Source organism: Schistocerca americana, chromosome 3, assembly GCF_021461395.2.
Source record: "Schistocerca americana isolate TAMUIC-IGC-003095 chromosome 3, iqSchAmer2.1, whole genome shotgun sequence".
Lineage (NCBI taxonomy): Eukaryota > Metazoa > Arthropoda > Insecta > Orthoptera > Acrididae > Schistocerca > Schistocerca americana.
In genome coordinates this window covers 960,804,717-960,820,112 of record NC_060121.1, presented here as the reverse complement: position 1 = coordinate 960,820,112, position 15,396 = coordinate 960,804,717, and the positions used below count along the sequence as shown (strand labels likewise).

At 51.3% G+C, this 15,396-nt stretch overlaps 4 non-coding genes across 4 annotated transcripts; all 4 read right to left on the bottom strand.

Moving 5' to 3' along the window:
* Positions 1-3,629: 3,629 nt before the first annotated feature.
* LOC124608096 lies at positions 3,630-3,748 on the bottom strand. The gene has a single exon (XR_006978873.1). It is a non-coding gene; the product is annotated as a 5S ribosomal RNA (ribosomal RNA).
* Positions 3,749-4,850: 1,102 nt separating this feature from the next.
* On the bottom strand, positions 4,851-4,969 carry LOC124607645. The gene has a single exon (XR_006978843.1). It is a non-coding gene; the product is annotated as a 5S ribosomal RNA (ribosomal RNA).
* Positions 4,970-13,166: 8,197 nt separating this feature from the next.
* On the bottom strand, positions 13,167-13,285 carry LOC124608598. Its single transcript, XR_006979216.1, has one exon. It is a non-coding gene; the product is annotated as a 5S ribosomal RNA (ribosomal RNA).
* Positions 13,286-14,388: 1,103 nt separating this feature from the next.
* Positions 14,389-14,507, bottom strand: LOC124608114. The gene has a single exon (XR_006978875.1). It is a non-coding gene; the product is annotated as a 5S ribosomal RNA (ribosomal RNA).
* Between the last annotated feature and the right edge of the window lie 889 nt (positions 14,508-15,396).

The following is a 15,396-nucleotide window of genomic DNA, read 5'->3' as shown; positions in this document are numbered from 1 at the left end:
CAGCGTGCCGCCTCACGGCTATAATCGATTAAAAAGTTGCGAATCGCCGGCTTAGCGATCGCAACCCACCACTCAACGGTGCTACTATGACCGCCGCGAGTCCGCACCAACCTCTGCCACATACGGGTAAAACTAGTCACAAAATGGTCGTCATTAAGTAAACTACAATTAAACTTCCACAAATTAGTACGACGAGGAACACACAAACGAGGTAATAAAAGACGACAGGAATAGCTGGAGTGGTCGGAAAATATGACAGGAGTCACGTCAGCAGTACAAATACGGGCAGACAACTGCCTAGACACATAGATGCGATCGAGACGGCTACGCCCCGCACCGTAAAAATATGTGAAATAAGTGAAATCGGGGTGTAAAACACGCCACGTGTCGAGCAAATGAAAACTAGTGACCAAAGCACCCAGTTCGTGGCATTTGTTCGGACGCGGCTCCTGATCTCTGTCGTCTAAAACACAATTAAAATCACCCCCGACGATTAAAGTATCGACATTCCGAGATAAAAGCTGACATAAATCCCTACCATAAAATTCAGCCCTGGCCGGTTTAACATTTCCCGACGGAGCGTACACATTCACAAACACAATGCCAAAAATGGTACAGGCAACAGCACGACCGGTCGGTAAAATGTCAACATTAGAAACAGGTAAGCCAGAACGTACTAAAATGGCAGTGCCCGTATCAGAATCAGGCGCAACATTGTCAATCACAATAAAATCAGTAAAATCGTTCAAATATAAAAGCGCTTCACAAGTCACCTCTTGTAAAAAGGCGACGTGACAGTGATTATCATACAAAAAATCCTTAAGAAGCGCAGCTTTCTGCGGATTTCGCAGCTTATTAAGATTTACCGTTAAAATGTTCCACTGGCTACAATCGTGAAACATATACACGTAGAACACAGGAAAAAAACATTAACAGAAAAACATGAAAACGCTTAAAACACAATAAAATATACCAACGTGCGTGGAGGGGGAAGGACATATAAAGAGTCGCACTAATGGGAATCACCTGCCTCAACATCCTCCGACCATGCCGGTGATTGACTAGGAGGGGGGGGGCGGGGGCGGTGGGGTCCCGGAAACTGTGACGGGATCCCCTGCGACGGAATGCTCCACAGCGGGCATTACGACATCAGAAGATAAGGCCGGCACCAAATCGTGGGTGGAAGGGGGGGCACGACGATGGTGCGAATCTTCGGCCTTTCGTTTTGTTGGTAAGGGGGGGGGTGTCACAGACACAGGCGGATCTACCGCCATGTCGGAATCAGCAGCGGAAAACGGCTGACTCAAAAATGTTTTTAGGTGTTGAACCGTGATATCACGTTGTTGCGTGGCAGTTACTACAGCACCCTCCGGCTGGGTGCGGGAAGATTGCTGCTTTTTCGCCTGGCGCCTGCCGCCCCCTCCCTGAGACGGGCGCTGGCCGAGATCGGCCCCGGAGCGCGCGGCCGGCTGTCGGGAGGTCGGTTGACCAACCGACTGAGCGTGAGGGGGGGCAGGAGAACGCGCCACCGGAGACGGACTCCGATTTTTGGCCGAAACACCACGCGTATCGAAAGAAGCAGAACTACTGGCACTACGCAAACGCGGTGTGCCAGAAGCCCGAGCAACATTCCGGTCTCTACGGGGTTTAGGCGCAGTAAAAGCCTCACTGTCAACAACAACATCACTGGCAGCAGAGACACTGTCGGGGACGGGAGTTGGAACAACCGCCGATTTATCGGGTTCCGCAACCGGGACAGGATGCGGAACAACGGCCGACAGCGGCACGGATGCCGGTGAAACATCGTCCACTACCGGTTTTTTAGTAATAGGTACACGTGTCGCATCCGCGACCAAAGAGGGCTCAACAGGAGGTACAGAAACAGAGTCACTATCGAGAACAGACGTATCCATGGCGTCAGCGGCGGCCGGTACAGGAGGGGCGGCCGCGAGTGGCACACGTGCGGGGGGGGGGGGCGGAACCTAAACTCGTCGCGGCAACGGAGGCAAAACTAGGCCCACCTAAAATATCCTCACGTGGCAACTGAACAGGCGGCCTGCGTTTAGGGCAGTTTTGTCGGTAATGACCGACAGCACCACAAAAAGAACACGTCTGAGGTTGACCACTATATGTTATGAAAGCACGATGACCGTTAACTAGCAAGAAGGATGGAATATGTTGACGTACGACCATCTTTACACTCCTCACGCCATTTTCAACTTGAAAAACATAGGCGGAGGACCACTTTTCTTTAGTAACAGATAGCACGGTCCCGTACGGCCGCAAATGACGAGATATGGTGTCATTCCGGATTTCAAAAGGCAAGTTGAACACACGAACATTGCGAAGGCCAAACCCACCATGAGAAATATTTACGTTACTAATGCGACCGTCTAGATGTCTAAATTTACGGACGCCATCATTAACATTGACAACAGTATCACATAATTCCGGAGTTTTCAACTTCAAAAACACAGAATTAATAAAAGTGTCAAACTGAACACCAAGAACGTCATCGGTCGATAAACACAATTCCTCGAGTATCCAACGATGGATTTCGAACGCGGACGGTTTGCCAACGGAACTATCGAATTCACATTGTACGTTATTTTCACGCTCTTCACTAGCATCATAGAAACTTTCCATTACTTACGGACTTGATGAAATGTAGCCGCGAGGCAGAAGACAGACGGCACACGAGGCGCCGCCGACCAAGTCGCAGACGGAAGTACAGCGCGCTCAGCAGCGAGGTGTTGCTGGGCGCGTGCAGCCTTCGACACTAGCGGAGGGCGCATCTTGTCCCTGGTGTCCAGCGGAGGGCCTGTGCGGGGTGTGGCAGTGTCGTGCTGGAGGGCGCCACTGGTAGCGATGTGGGCTTCCTCGCCTCGCCTCACATCAGGTGTCTGCGTGGTTCGCAGTGCATTCGCACCATTCCTATCCCCGTTGCTCGACTGCCGCTCGCTGCCGCTCGGGTCGTGGCCCATATGACAGTACAAGCACGACAAACATCTGCGAGACGGCCGTGGGCCTAACGGGCGTGTCCGAGACGCCGTTTGCGGCGGGTAGGGCAGCGCCGTGCCGTGGAAAGGTGCGAAAACAGGGACGCAGGACACAGGAGGGTCGCCAAAGCATCCATCTCTTCTAGCGACGAAAGAGAAATTTTTGTTTACAAATCTGCAGTCGTACAATGCAACAAAACAATAAGCCCTGACGTATTTCAGAACGTATCTGTCGGTTCGTACTGTTTTGTTATCTCCAGAGACTCTTTGGAAATCTTCCTTGGCACATTCTTCTTCGAGCTGAGGCCATTAATATCGTATCTTATGTTTATTACAGTCGTTTATTTTCAATTTTTTTTTGTTGGAACTTTGCACTGCTACGAAACAGTAGGAGGCCCTGGCTTATTTCAGATCACATCTGTCCATTCGTAGTGTTTCGTTATTGTCAAGGATTTCTTGGCACGTTTAAATTGCTGAAGGAAGCATCTTTGTCACAACGGAAAGGTAGTATGAAAAGAGGGCTGGCAGGGGTAGCGATGCAAAAAGGAGAAAATGTAAGGGATCCAACAGCACCTTTCTTTTTTTATTGGGCTGCCAGGGGTAGCGACATAATAACAAAAAAAAGAAGGGAGCCAACAGCACCCGGGTTTCCCAGGCGGTCACCCATCCAATTACTAACCGGGCCCAATGATGCTTAACTTCGGTGATCGGACGAGAACCGGTGCAATCATCATGGTATGGCCGTTGGCACTCATGTAATGTAGGAGCACGGCAGAATACGCGTTCGGCTTCTCTCCCAATACACAAAATGTTAGTTTTCCGCCGCATTTGACGAAAGCACTTCCTTCCGCAACAGCCAGCTCCTCGAGGACGGCGCGGGGGGCGCGCCCGGCGTCCCAGCGGAGCGACGGCCGAATTAGCGGGCGCACCGCCGCGTGTGTGAGACGCACTGCTGCTCGTTGCACGTCCTGTCATTCGCTGGGCGCGTGCAGCCTTCGACACTAGCGGAGGGCGCATCTTGTCCCTGGTGTCCAGCGGAGGGCCTGTGCGGGGTGTGGCAGTGTCGTGCTGGAGGGCGCCACTGGTAGCGATGTGGGCTTCCTCGCCTCGCCTCACACCAGGTGTCTGCGTGGTTCGCAGTGCATTCGCACCATTCCTATCCCCGTTGCTCGACTGCCGCTCGCTGCCGCTCGGGTCGTGGCCCATATGACAGTACAAGCACGACAAACATCTGCGAGACGGCCGTGGGCCTAACGGGCGTGTCCGAGACGCCGTTTGCGGCGGGTAGGGCAGCGCCGTGCCGTGGAAAGGTGCGAAAACAGGGACGCAGGACACAGGAGGGTCGCCAAAGCATCCATCTCTTCTAGCGACGAAAGAGAAATTTTTGTTTACAAATCTGCAGTCGTACAATGCAACAAAACAATAAGCCCTGACGTATTTCAGAACGTATCTGTCGGTTCGTACTGTTTTGTTATCTCCAGAGACTCTTTGGAAATCTTCCTTGGCACATTCTTCTTCGAGCTGAGGCCATTAATATCGTATCTTATGTTTATTACAGTCGTTTATTTTCAATTTTTTTTTGTTGGAACTTTGCACTGCTACGAAACAGTAGGAGGCCCTGGCTTATTTCAGATCACATCTGTCCATTCGTAGTGTTTCGTTATTGTCAAGGATTTCTTGGCACGTTTAAATTGCTGAAGGAAGCATCTTTGTCACAACGGAAAGGTAGTATGAAAAGAGGGCTGGCAGGGATAGCGATGCAAAAAGGAGAAAATGTAAGGGATCCACCAGCACCTTTCTTTTTTTATTGGGCTGCCAGGGGTAGCGACATAATAACAAAAAAAAGAAGGGAGCCAACAGCACCCGGGTTTCCCAGGCGGTCACCCATCCAAGTACTAACCGGGCCCAATGATGCTTAACTTCGGTGATCGGACGAGAACCGGTGCAATCATCATGGTATGGCCGTTGGCACTCATGTAATGTAGGAGCACGGCAGAATACGCGTTCGGCTTCTCTCCCAATACACAAAATGTTAGTTTTCCGCCGCATTTGACGAAAGCACTTCCTTCCGCAACAGCCAGCTCCTCGAGGACGGCGCGGGGGGCGCGCCCGGCGTCCCAGCGGAGCGACGGCCGAATTAGCGGGCGCACCGCCGCGTGTGTGAGACGCACTGCTGCTCGTTGCACGTCCTGTCATTCGCTGGGCGCGTGCAGCCTTCGACACTAGCGGAGGGCGCATCTTGTCCCTGGTGTCCAGCGGAGGGCCTGTGCGGGGTGTGGCAGTGTCGTGCTGGAGGGCGCCACTGGTAGCGATGTGGGCTTCCTCGCCTCGCCTCACACCAGGTGTCTGCGTGGTTCGCAGTGCATTCGCACCATTCCTATCCCCGTTGCTCGACTGCCGCTCGCTGCCGCTCGGGTCGTGGCCCATATGACAGTACAAGCACGACAAACATCTGCGAGACGGCCGTGGGCCTAACGGGCGTGTCCGAGACGCCGTTTGCGGCGGGTAGGGCAGCGCCGTGCCGTGGAAAGGTGCGAAAACAGGGACGCAGGACACAGGAGGGTCGCCAAAGCATCCATCTCTTCTAGCGACGAAAGAGAAATTTTTGTTTACAAATCTGCAGTCGTACAATGCAACAAAACAATAAGCCCTGACGTATTTCAGAACGTATCTGTCGGTTCGTACTGTTTTGTTATCTCCAGAGACTCTTTGGAAATCTTCCTTGGCACATTCTTCTTCGAGCTGAGGCCATTAATATCGTATCTTATGTTTATTACAGTCGTTTATTTTCAATTTTTTTTTTGTTGGAACTTTGCACTGCTACGAAACAGTAGGAGGCCCTGGCTTATTTCAGATCACATCTGTCCATTCGTAGTGTTTCGTTATTGTCAAGGATTTCTTGGCACGTTTAAATTGCTGAAGGAAGCATCTTTGTCACAACGGAAAGGTAGTATGAAAAGAGGGCTGGCAGGGGTAGCGATGCAAAAAGGAGAAAATGTAAGGGATCCAACAGCACCTTTCTTTTTTTATTGGGCTGCCAGGGGTAGCGACATAATAACAAAAAAAAGAAGGGAGCCAACAGCACCTTTTTTTTTTTTTTTTTTTTTTTTTTCTTTTTTTTTACATACGGGCCTCCCATCTCCCCTTATAGCCCGGCCTTTACTCTCTCCATGAATTGCCGTCTTTTGGCGAGCTTCAATGGCTATAAAAGGTACTGGTGGCTCCCTCGAGGTGAACCGGTGGACACTGTTCATTGACCGCCGTCATCGGCGAGGCGCATATGTAGCAATTGTGACAGTATGGCGTCCTGGTCATGTAACAAAAGGGAAATAGTCCTCCAATGCGTGAGAAACGAGGGGGAGAATGCTACCCATTGATACGCAAGATAGAGAAAATATAAGGAAAGAAAAGACGGCTTCACGCCGCAACAACCGACAGTGACGACTGTCCACAAAAAATAATTAATTAAAACGCAACCAGGGCGAAGCATCCACCGGAAAAGAGAAGTCATCGATAGACAAACGTTCGGGCAAGGAGCGTGGCAGGCAGGCGGCGGCAATGAGGGCAGGGGTCAATGTGCCTGAGGCCTGGCCACAGTGTCGCCCCCACACCCGTCAACACTCATATTGACCGTAAAACATAACTAAAATGCGGGACACCGGTGTGAAATGCCACACCGACAAAAGGTGAAAGAGGGTCGAGCACAGACACGTGACGAGACGTTGGAATGCTCCACAATAAAGAAATGAGAAAATGTAGAAAAAAAACTCAAACAGTCACCACCAAGACTGAGAACTGAAACTTCAGTAAAAATCCCGTCACGCCCCAAAACGGAAAAAAAACTAATAATGAAACTAATAAGACGGACACACATGGCAAACAAGACGTTTGGCAATAACGGCCAGAGAAAAAAACTGAAAAGACTTCTGTTTTCGTGCGGTATTCAAGGTACGTCAATTTTCGTTCCAGAATAACTTGGGAAGATCGCAGTAAGACATATTCATATTGTGTCGCTCAAAGGCAAGAGAAAAGAAAAGAGAAAAACGTCCATGCTACTCAGGTACGGAAAGCCGCGCAAAAGCATGCGCTAGTGCGACCTGCAAAAAATTAGCAAAAGTTCGCCGATAGTGTGGTGATGCCTGAATCTGGGTATGTTGGGTCCATAAATAAGTGAGAAAGTCCAGATCGGTAGACAACTTGAGGGAGAAGATAGCAAAAACCGTGTGGCCAAGGATCCACACCGTGGCATTGCGCTTGGTGGTGGGGTAGACGTCACACTGCGGAATTAAGACAGCATCCACAGTAACAGTGCGAGTGTCCACCCTCTGAATCAAACGAATCATGTCCCTGGCGACTTCCCAAACACGGCGGAAGCGGTCACACGCAAAGCGGTGTTCAATAGTGTCGTCGGCAGTACACACGTCACACCCACCAAACGGGATGAGATTAATAGAATGCAGTTTGGAGTTGGTAGGGATGGTGCGATGCACCACCTTGTACCACACCGCGTGGACGGAAGCCGGGAGAACGTCACTGGCGAGGTTTTTCCACACTGCCACCCAGTTGCAGCGTGGCAACCGATACTCCCACTTGCAGCGAATGGGAGGTCCGCGGAAAGCCGTGTAGACAGCGCTAACCGTGTGGACGGAGATGTCATAAAGCGCCAGGTAACTATTATCAAGAAAGTAGCGGCGCACATAAGAAAGGTAGAACGGGATGTGCGACACAGAAACAGGGGCCACTTCAGAAAGAGGACGGTAACGATTACAAACAAACGCAGTGGGACCGCAAGGAGCTTTCTGAATAACAGCAGTAGTTCGCTTCCAAAAAAGGGCCGCACATTTGGCGGAAAAATCAACTAGTCCTAAACCGCCATCGGACAGGTCCAAGGTGCAGACAGCATGCGATACCTTGAAAATCTCCCCCCTCCATAAAAACCAGTAAACCGCCTGTTGGATGGCGCGCCCCAACTGCTTGGGAACCGGGAGAACCTGCGCAAGGTACCATGCTCTCGCCAAGATATTGACATTTATCAAATGCACCTTATCCCGAAGGGCCACATTCCGGACCGCATAGATCCTGGCAACCGCACGAATCCGATACAGCGTAGGCCGCCAATTCAAGGCTGCCATCTGCTGTGGGTTCGAAGATAGAAGTATCCCAAGAACGGTAGGCTGCTGCTGGACACAAAACCAATCCCTATGCAGGGTACGTGCGCGGGCGGTGAGCGGCAAAAGCACAGTTTTCCGGGGATTGATAACCGCCCCCGTAGCTTTTCCAAAGTTGTGCAAAACAACATGCAACCTGTCAACGTCGTCGATATGTTCAATAAATACGCCAAGGTCATCAGCATATGCGCGACAAACCAATCTGGTAGTCCCCATCTGAATGCCGCGACATTCCTGACTGATAGAACGGAGGAGGGGATCCAGCGCAATGGCAAAAAGCGCCATGGAAAGCGGACACCCCTGCCGCACGGAGCGACCCACACGAAAAGCAGGAGTGAGACGACCATTGACACATATACGGGAAGTAGCAGGTTGCAACAAATGCGTCACGAATCGGGTAAATAGATAACCAAACCCCATGCGTACCATAACCCGACGCAAATAAAAATGACTAATGCGGTCAAAAGCATTTTTAAAGTCAACTAATAAAATCGCCGCTGTCCGGAGCCGAGCACTTTTCACATATCCTATACAGTCTCGGTACGCAAGGATAGCGTCAAAGATATTCCGATCTCGGACCGCACATGTTTGCTGATCACTAAGTACGGTCGGCAAGACGTTTTTAAGTCGCTGAGCGACGCAACGCGTAACGATCTTGTAATCAGCATTTAATAAAGTAATCGGACGGACAGCATCGATATGAGGTACAGCACGGGATTTGGGAACAAGCGTCACAACCCCCTCCACAAAAGCAGTTGGTACAGTCACACCATTGCGAAGATCGTTCGCTAAATCCACTAAAATCTCACTTAAAAGAGGAAAAAATTTCGAATAAAATTCCGCAGGAATCCCATCGGGACCCGGAGACTTCCCTTTGGGACTCCGCCGAACGGCGTCGAAAACTTCATCAGACGTATAGGCGTCATTTAAAAGATGCTTGTCCGGGCGAGTTAAAACATGTGGAACAACCCGCAAGAAATCTCGCAACGTATCGGAATCAACGTCAACAGCACGGAAAAGCGATGCAAAATGTTCAAAGATATCGTTTTCAATTTCCGACTGTACAGAAGTCCGACAGCCGTTCCGCAACTGCCAAACAGTAATGCGCAAACGTTCGCGGCGTTTGCGTTCCCGGTTTAAATGATAAATGGACAGAGGTTCCCCAGCAACAAAACCTGCAGGCTGACTGCGGACGGTCACCCCATCACTAGCGGCACGCATGTCAATTAAAAGCTGAGCTTGAAATCGCTTCAGAGTGGGCAACAAATCGGGCTGTGACGTCACTCGCAACGCCAAATCGCGTAAACAATCCTGGCGGAAGCGGGCCGTCGCCCGGCGCCAGCGTGCCGCCTCACGGCTATAATCGATTAAAAAGTTGCGAATCGCCGGCTTAGCGATCGCAACCCACCACTCAACGGTGCTACTATGACCGCCGCGAGTCCGCACCAACCTCTGCCACATACGGGTAAAACTAGTCACAAAATGGTCGTCATTAAGTAAACTACAATTAAACTTCCACAAATTAGTACGACGAGGAACACACAAACGAGGTAATAAAAGACGACAGGAATAGCTGGAGTGGTCGGAAAATATGACAGGAGTCACGTCAGCAGTACAAATACGGGCAGACAACTGCCTAGACACATAGATGCGATCGAGACGGCTACGCCCCGCACCGTAAAAATATGTGAAATAAGTGAAATCGGGGTGTAAAACACGCCACGTGTCGAGCAAATGAAAACTAGTGACCAAAGCACCCAGTTCGTGGCATTTGTTCGGACGCGGCTCCTGATCTCTGTCGTCTAAAACACAATTAAAATCACCCCCGACGATTAAAGTATCGACATTCCGAGATAAAAGCTGACATAAATCCCTACCATAAAATTCAGCCCTGGCCGGTTTAACATTTCCCGACGGAGCGTACACATTCACAAACACAATGCCAAAAATGGTACAGGCAACAGCACGACCGGTCGGTAAAATGTCAACATTAGAAACAGGTAAGCCAGAACGTACTAAAATGGCAGTGCCCGTATCAGAATCAGGCGCAACATTGTCAATCACAATAAAATCAGTAAAATCGTTCAAATATAAAAGCGCTTCACAAGTCACCTCTTGTAAAAAGGCGACGTGACAGTGATTATCATACAAAAAATCCTTAAGAAGCGTAGCTTTCTGCGGATTTCGCAGCTTATTAAGATTTACCGTTAAAATGTTCCACTGGCTACAGTCGTGAAACATATACACGTAGACCACAGGGAAAAAAACAATAACAGAAAAACATGAAAACGCTTAAAACACAATAAAATATACCAACGTGCGCGGAGGGGGAAGGACATACAAAGAGTCGCACTAATGGGATTCACCTGCCTCAACATCCTCCGACCATGCCCGTGATTGACTAGGAGGGGGGGGCGGGGGCGGTGGGGTCCCGGAAACTGTGACGGGATCCCCTGCGACGGAATGCTCCACAGCGGGCATTACGACATCAGAAGATAAGGCCGGCACCAAATCGTGGGTGGAAGGGGGGGCACGACGATGGTGCGAATCTTCGGCCTTTCGTTTTGTTGGTAAGGGTGGGGGCGTCACAGACACAGGCGGATCGACCGCCATGTCGGAATCAGCAGCGGAAAACGGCTGACTCAAAAATGTTTTTAGGTGTTGAACCGTGATATCACGTTGTTGCGTGGCAGTTACTACAGCGCCCTCCGGCTGGGTGCGGGAAGATTGCTGCTTTTTCGCCTGGCGCCTGCCGCCCCCTCCCTGAGACGGGCGCTGGCCGAGATCGGCCCCGGAGCGCGCGGCCGGCTGTCGGGAGGTCGGTTGACCAACCGACTGAGCGTGAGGGGGGGCAGGAGAACGCGCCACCGGAGACGGACTCCGATTTTTGGCCGAAACACCACGCGTATCGAAAGAAGCAGAACTACTGGCACTACGCAAACGCGGTGTGCCAGAAGCCCGAGCAACATTCCGGTCTCTACGGGGTTTAGGCGCAGTAAAAGCCTCACTGTCAACAACAACATCACCGGCAGCAGAGACACCGTCGGGGACGGGAGTTGGAACAACCGCCGATTTATCGGGTTCCGCAACCGGGACAGGATGCGGAACAACGGCCGACAGCGGCACGGATGCCGGTGAAACATCGTCCACTACCGGTTTTTTAGTAATAGGTACAGGTGTCGCATCCGCGACCAAAGAGGGCTCAACAGGAGGTACAGAAACAGAGTCACTATCGGGAACAGACGTATCCATGGCGTCAGCGGCGGCCGGTACAGGGGGGGCGGCCGCGAGTGGCACACGTGCGGGGGGGGCGGAACCTAAACTCGTCGCGGCAACGGAGGCAAAACTAGGCCCACCTAAAATATCCTCACGTGGCAACTGAACAGGCGGCCTGCGTTTAGGGCAGTTTTGTCGGTAATGACCGACAGCACCACAAAAAGAACACGTCTGAGGTTGACCACTATATGTTATGAAAGCACGATGACCGTTAACTAGCAAGAAGGACGGAATATGTTGACGTACGACCATCTTTACACTCCTCACGCCATTTTCAACTTGAAAAACATAGGCGGAGGACCACTTTTCTTTAGTAACAGATAGCACGGTCCCGTACGGCCGCAAATGACGAGATATGGTGTCATTCCGGATTTCAAAAGGCAAGTTGAACACACGAACATTTCGAAGGCCAAACCCACCATGAGAAATATTTACGTTACTAATGCGACCGTCTAGATGTCTAAATTTACGGACGCCATCATTAACATTGACAACAGTATCACATAATTCCGGAGTTTTCAACTTCAAAAACACAGAATTAATAAAAGTGTCAAACTGAACACCAAGAACGTCATCGGTCGATAAACACAATTCCTCGAGTATCCAACGATGAATTTCGAACGCGGACGGTTTGCCAACGGAACTATCGAATTCACATTGTACGTTATTTTCACGCTCTTCACTAGCATCATAGAAACTTTCCATTACTTACGGACTTGATGAAATGTAGCCGCGAGGCAGAAGACAGACGGCACACGAGGCGCCGCCGACCAAGTCGCAGACGGAAGTACAGCGCGCTCAGCAGCGAGGTGTTGCTGGGCGCGTGCAGCCTTCGACACTAGCGGAGGGCGCATCTTGTCCCTGGTGTCCAGCGGAGGGCCTGTGCGGGGTGTGGCAGTGTCGTGCTGGAGGGCGCCACTGGTAGCGATGTGGGCTTCCTCGCCTCGCCTCGCCTCGCCTCACACCAGGTGTCTGCGTAGTTCGCAGTGCATTCGCACCATTCCTATCCCTGTCCCCGTCCCGACTTGTCCCGACTTTGCTCGACTGCCGCTCGCTGCCGCTCGGGTCGTGGCCCATATGACAGTACAAGCACGACAAACATCTGCGAGACGGCCGTGGGCCTAACGGGCGTGTCCGAGACGCCGTTTGCGGCGGGTAGGGCAGCGCCGTGCCGTGGAAAGGTGCGAAAACAGGGACGCAGGACACAGGAGGGTCGCCAAAGCATCCATCTCTTCTAGCGACGAAAGAGAAATTTTTGTTTACAAATCTGCAGTCGTACAATGCAACAAAACAATAAGCCCTGACGTATTTCAGAACGTATCTGTCGGTTCGTACTGTTTTGTTATCTCCAGAGACTCTTTGGAAATCTTCCTTGGCACATTCTTCTTCGAGCTGAGGCCATTAATATCGTATCTTATGTTTATTACAGTCGTTTATTTTCAATTTTTTTTTTGTTGGAACTTTGCACTGCTACAAAACAGTAGGAGGCCCTGGCTTATTTCAGATCACATCTGTCCATTCGTAGTGTTTCGTTATTGTCAAGGATTTCTTGGCACGTTTAAATTGCTGAAGGAAGCATCTTTGTCACAACGGAAAGGTAGTATGAAAAGAGGGCTGGCAGGGATAGCGATGCAAAAAGGAGAAAATGTAAGGGATCCACCAGCACCTTTCTTTTTTTATTGGGCTGCCAGGGGTAGCGACATAATAACAAAAAAAAGAAGGGAGCCAACAGCACCCGGGTTTCCCAGGCGGTCACCCATCCAAGTACTAACCGGGCCCAATGATGCTTAACTTCGGTGATCGGACGAGAACCGGTGCAATCATCATGGTATGGCCGTTGGCACTCATGTAATGTAGGAGCACGGCAGAATACGCGTTCGGCTTCTCTCCCAATACACAAAATGTTAGTTTTCCGCCGCATTTGACGAAAGCACTTCCTTCCGCAACAGCCAGCTCCTCGAGGACGGCGCGGGGGGCGCGCCCGGCGTCCCAGCGGAGCGACGGCCGAATTAGCGGGCGCACCGCCGCGTGTGTGAGACGCACTGCTGCTCGTTGCACGTCCTGTCATTCGCTGGGCGCGTGCAGCCTTCGACACTAGCGGAGGGCGCATCTTGTCCCTGGTGTCCAGCGGAGGGCCTGTGCGGGGTGTGGCAGTGTCGTGCTGGAGGGCGCCACTGGTAGCGATGTGGGCTTCCTCGCCTCGCCTCACACCAGGTGTCTGCGTGGTTCGCAGTGCATTCGCACCATTCCTATCCCCGTTGCTCGACTGCCGCTCGCTGCCGCTCGGGTCGTGGCCCATATGACAGTACAAGCACGACAAACATCTGCGAGACGGCCGTGGGCCTAACGGGCGTGTCCGAGACGCCGTTTGCGGCGGGTAGGGCAGCGCCGTGCCGTGGAAAGGTGCGAAAACAGGGACGCAGGACACAGGAGGGTCGCCAAAGCATCCATCTCTTCTAGCGACGAAAGAGAAATTTTTGTTTACAAATCTGCAGTCGTACAATGCAACAAAACAATAAGCCCTGACGTATTTCAGAACGTATCTGTCGGTTCGTACTGTTTTGTTATCTCCAGAGACTCTTTGGAAATCTTCCTTGGCACATTCTTCTTCGAGCTGAGGCCATTAATATCGTATCTTATGTTTATTACAGTCGTTTATTTTCAATTTTTTTTTTGTTGGAACTTTGCACTGCTACAAAACAGTAGGAGGCCCTGGCTTATTTCAGATCACATCTGTCCATTCGTAGTGTTTCGTTATTGTCAAGGATTTCTTGGCACGTTTAAATTGCTGAAGGAAGCATCTTTGTCACAACGGAAAGGTAGTATGAAAAGAGGGCTGGCAGGGATAGCGATGCAAAAAGGAGAAAATGTAAGGGATCCACCAGCACCTTTCTTTTTTTATTGGGCTGCCAGGGGTAGCGACATAATAACAAAAAAAAGAAGGGAGCCAACAGCACCCGGGTTTCCCAGGCGGTCACCCATCCAAGTACTAACCGGGCCCAATGATGCTTAACTTCGGTGATCGGACGAGAACCGGTGCAATCATCATGGTATGGCCGTTGGCACTCATGTAATGTAGGAGCACGGCAGAATACGCGTTCGGCTTCTCTCCCAATACACAAAATGTTAGTTTTCCGCCGCATTTGACGAAAGCACTTCCTTCCGCAACAGCCAGCTCCTCGAGGACGGCGCGGGGGGCGCGCCCGGCGTCCCAGCGGAGCGACGGCCGAATTAGCGGGCGCACCGCCGCGTGTGTGAGACGCACTGCTGCTCGTTGCACGTCCTGTCATTCGCTGGGCGCGTGCAGCCTTCGACACTAGCGGAGGGCGCATCTTGTCCCTGGTGTCCAGCGGAGGGCCTGTGCGGGGTGTGGCAGTGTCGTGCTGGAGGGCGCCACTGGTAGCGATGTGGGCTTCCTCGCCTCGCCTCACACCAGGTGTCTGCGTGGTTCGCAGTGCATTCGCACCATTCCTATCCCCGTTGCTCGACTGCCGCTCGCTGCCGCTCGGGTCGTGGCCCATATGACAGTACAAGCACGACAAACATCTGCGAGACGGCCGTGGGCCTAACGGGCGTGTCCGAGACGCCGTTTGCGGCGGGTAGGGCAGCGCCGTGCCGTGGAAAGGTGCGAAAACAGGGACGCAGGACACAGGAGGGTCGCCAAAGCATCCATCTCTTCTAGCGACGAAAGAGAAATTTTTGTTTACAAATCTGCAGTCGTACAATGCAACAAAACAATAAGCCCTGACGTATTTCAGAACGTATCTGTCGGTTCGTACTGTTTTGTTATCTCCAGAGACTCTTTGGAAATCTTCCTTGGCACATTCTTCTTCGAGCTGAGGCCATTAATATCGTATCTTATGTTTATTACAGTCGTTTATTTTCAATTTTTTTTTTGTTGGAACTTTGCACTGCTACAAAACAGTAGGAGGCCCTGGCTTATTTCAGATCAC